Below are 4768 nucleotides of genomic sequence, written 5' to 3'. Positions count from 1 at the left end.
TGTCTTTGGTGTATGCTAATGCTTTTGAAGAGCATCAAGAGCCTTGCTAGGCCAAAGCTTGGTTTAAAGGTATGACTCCCAAATTTAACATATTTTTTGGATTCTTTTGTAGGATAAAATTCTGACAATGGCCAATTTGTTGAAGAGAGGGTTCAACATTGTCAACAGATGTTATCTTTGTAAGGAAGCTGATGAATTGGTTAACCATATGACTATTCATTTCTCTTATACTAAAAGATTATGGGAAAAGGTTTGTGGCTGTTGAATATTACTTGGGTTTTCCCCCTTACCATTCAAGATTTTTTCAATGGTTGGAAGTCTCCCTCTACTAATACTTTGGTTATGAGGTTGTGGTGTTTCATCCTCTCGTTCCTTTGTTGGGGTGTTTGGAAGGAATGAAATGATAGGGTGTTTAGGGGTAACAAAACTAATTCAAGCTAGCTATTATGCAAGATTAAGAATATGGTGTCTGAGAATATCAAATCTTGTCAAAAAGGACACCAACCTCAGAATGCTTGGGAAGAATCAGTGTTTCAGAACTGGAATTATTTTGGTGCAAAATGGTCCTAACCTTAGGGATTTGGCAAGATGGAATTGTCCTCCAAAGGATTGGTATAAGATTAACTTTGATGGGGCTTCGAAGGGCAACCGAGGAACAATGGGTTGTGGTGTCATCATTAGGAATATGAATAGGGATAGATTGGATGGAATGGCCATTCTTATTGGGTTTCAAACTAACCATGTGGCAGAAGAAAGTGTGTCCCTCTATGGTCTTAGCTATGCTAAAATTTTGAATTTGAATAAGATCTCACTTGAGGGGAGCTCCCTTAATGTAATAAATTGCCTTAATAAAGTTACTAATCCTTCTTGGACTATTAATAATATTATAGGCAAGGCCATTGATCTTATCAATTCCTTTGAAAATTGTGTAGTTACTCACAACTATAGAGAAACTAATCAAGTTAATGATCGAGCAACTAATGTGGCATGCAAAAGTAATGAAAAGCTAATTTGGAATCAAAGTGATATTATTCCTATCGAGGGGCTTTTATTGATTGAGCATGACAAAGCTAGAAGTAAATAAAAATGTTTCATTAGTGATGAATACACCATCAAGGATTAATAATGATATGGGCAGGATTAAGAAGTGTTGGGTTATTATGAGAAGGATAGTGTATTTTCATTCATTACCACACGGATTGTGGGTCTTTTTTCCCACTAAAATCCTTGGTTGCGATTTCAACTCTGGTCTTTTATTGTAGTGGGTGTTTTTGAGAAGTGAGAGCCATTTTTTTAGTGTGAAGAAGATGGGAGGAAAGAGAAAGATAATTGAACTAACGATCTGCAAAGAGTGGAAGAAAAAGAGTGAGATTTGGGACATTCTGGAGCAAGGCAATTTTACAGGATATATGGAGAAATTGAAAGGTAGTAACCCTGTCATTACCCGGTAATTCATCAAAACTTGGAAAGATGGGAGTATATTGGTGGGTAATTAGAGGATGGAGGTTTCTGAAGATATTATTGCCGAAGCAACAAGACTTGACACAGAGGGTATTAACTTCTACTGGGATAGGAAGCTTTCAGATTGGATGTTTGAAAAGTTTGTGGAAATGGCTAAGGAGCGCAACAGGCCGGTAAAAATTGGTAATTCATACTTTAGCCCTGGCTCCATTTCTTACCCTTGGAGATTTGTGATATTTGTGGTGATAAAGTATCTTACTTTAGATGGTCTCTTTACTAAGACATATGGTCACCATTTCATGTTGATTAACCATTTTAGGCATAGGGTTAGGCTAAATTTACCCTTCTAACTTAGACAATCTTTGGGTAATACTATTTTAGCCATTAAAAATGATCTTGAGGGTGATCATGCATGTCATGAGGGGTTAATGGTTTTAGTAATGAACCTTCTAAAATCCAAAAAAGTGGATAGGCCTCGATAGAGCAAGAAATCTTTAGATTGTGGGATGGAGGGAAGTGAACTAGAGGAGGAATCTAATGAGGATATAGAGGATAAAATTTTTGAGGTTGAAATGAAGAAGATGAAGAAATGTGATCTAGGGAAATCATCTAGGAAGAAAAGGAAGGAAAAGGAGATTGATTTTGAACAAGATAGTGATTCTGAAGAAGAGCAGGAAGAGGGTATTGAGAAGAGAGGAATACTGGGCAAAGTTTCGGGAAATAAGGGGAAGAATGTTGAAAGGGATTTTGTCCCTTCTGATGATGAACTCCTAATTAATAGGGTGGAAATAAAAAGGAAAAAAGTCCTTACTTAGGATGTGGATGTTGAGAAAGAACTTAAGGAGACTGAGTTGGATAGGAACAAACAAGGGGGACATGGGGACTACCTTGAGCATAATAGGGATGAAGAAGACCAAGGTTTTCTAAAGGGAATCTTTGGTAACCTAGGGATAATGATGAAGGATATTGGCACTCTAAAGTAGCAAATGTAGGACATCTTGAGGGATTTTTATCAGCTCAGCAAGATGACAAGGGGGGAGAGAACACTGGGTTAGCACATTGATAGACTTTCTAAGGTTATAGTCAATGCTAAAGAGGTAAAGAATTTGATGAAATGTGTGCCACCACTTGAAGCCAAGAATAGAAATTTAGACTAGCTGGGCAAAGATCTTCAAAAAAGAATGGATGGTCTAGATACTAGAGTTGGTAACTTGGAGAAAACGGTTAAGAAATTGGCCAATCAGAACTACAGTATCTTGAAGACCGTGGCTAACAACTTTAACACACTGCTAAACAAGCTTGAACAAGGTAAAGGCTAAGATTCTAAAGTTATTAAAGAGGACCAGGGCTTGAGCAAGTGCACAAGGGCTAATTCCAAGAAGAATGAGGGTGTAGAAGCAAAAAAGTTGGATGTTATGAAAACATCTGTAGAAAATATGAACATCCTGGCAAACCAAGTTGCGAATCTTCTGAAGACTTTGTAGTTGTCCTAGGGATATCTTTTTGCTTTCCTTTTGTTGTCTTTTCATGCATAGTTGTATTATTGCCTATTCCTTTTTGGCTTTGAGGCCTTCTATGTTTTGAGCTTCTTTGCTCTTGTTTCTATGATACTTTGTACAAGGTTTTAGGTCCTTTAAAACCTATTTTTATGTAATCAAAACATAGTCAAACACATGAGTAAACACTGCTACAGGAACCTAGTCAAGTGTAGCAAGATAATAATATAAAGTGCAATCAATGCACACATCTCAGGCTAGTCATGAAACAACCTCGTGACACCATATGAATCAAGGTAAACACTGGCATAACCCTTAGTGTAACCATCAAATACATCATAAGCTCATAAATCAAGCATAAGCATAATCAATCCAACTAATATAGTAACATAAATCCAATCACCCCAAGGGTGTTGACCACTCACAGGTCCTAACATGATCATTGACAAAGAAAGAGAATCACAGTTGCATCCATTAGGATGAATTAAAGAAATCAAATGGGAGAGGCACTACAGGGTTAGCAAGAGAAACAAATTTATTTAATAATTTATCTGATGTTTCCCTATTATCATTAATATTCATTATCTGCTCGTTATCATTTAACACATTAAGCCATGAAATTTCAACATTCTGAGGATTCTTATTAACGTGGTTCTCTTTGGGGGGTGAATCACCTAAATTAGGTTTTGAAATAGGAAATTCTTTCTGAATATTCTTAGGAGAAGGGAAATCTTTCCTATTATGTCCATTAACTTTACAATGAAAACAAGACCTCAAATTTCCTAGCTTAATCAAATCTTAACTAAATGTTTCAAAGTCAATATTAAATGAAATCCTTTTGAGGAGAAGAACATCTGGATTTAAAGAAATCAAAATTATAGTATTAATATGAGGAAGAGTGACCTTAGTGTCTTCAACTTGGAGAACAACCCCTACAAGATTGAACATTAAAGGAATGAAGGGTCAAAATTCGGGGTTGACACTCTTCATTTCAACCTAGAGGGGTGAAGCACAGGGGAGCAGATGGTCAACCATGTTTTTGGGAGACCAAGGAATAGCATTGAATAAAGTTTTCCCTACAAACCAATTCCCTCTTTTAACCACTTTTTCTTGCATGTCATGAGTTTTGAAGAAGATAACAAAAAGCCCTTTCTAAATCATCTGGTTGAAGCTAACTAAAATACCCATCTTTTTCCCCAAGTATTATTATTCCAATTATCAAGAAATTTCCTAGCCTAGAGAAATTTGATATCCATGTGAACAAAAAATATTGCAACATTCTTAGTCCTATTATGTTCATTTCTAATTGCTTTAACATATCATCATTTGGAAACAAGGCGAGGGTCATACTTTCCTCCAAGACCTTACCTTCCCTATTGGAGTTAGGGTTTGAATTGGTTGAGTGTAATCTACTCTCCACTCTTGGTCTATCACTATTGGGGTTGGGCTCTCCAGGATAATTTCCTCCATTACCCACCTTGCCAAAGTTTCCCTCAAATCTTGCCATTTCTAGAATCTGGGAAAACTACTCAATGACGATTGCCTTGTAGGAAAGTTTGCTTGAATTACCATCTTGGGTTTTGCTTTTAATTTAAGGCCCTCCATCATTTCCCTTCATGCCTCCTTCAATCCCATCATGAGTAGGTGAAGTGGTCATCTAACATACAAACTAGGATGAAATCAACCCTAGTTGATCTTAGAGGCACTTCTTGAAATGATTAACACTCACACATGCAAAGCCAAAAAACAAGAATGCTAAGGAAGAAAGAAAAAGATTTAGGTTTATGTCAAGAAAATGATTATCAGAACAC

The sequence above is a fragment of the Cupressus sempervirens genome, chromosome 6 (assembly GCF_028749045.1).
Source record: "Cupressus sempervirens isolate cs-2001-9-10 chromosome 6, ASM2874904v1, whole genome shotgun sequence".
Taxonomy (NCBI): Eukaryota; Viridiplantae; Streptophyta; class Pinopsida; order Cupressales; family Cupressaceae; genus Cupressus; species Cupressus sempervirens.
The sequence above is the reverse complement of the archived record's forward strand: the minus strand, read 5'-3'. Positions refer to the sequence as shown.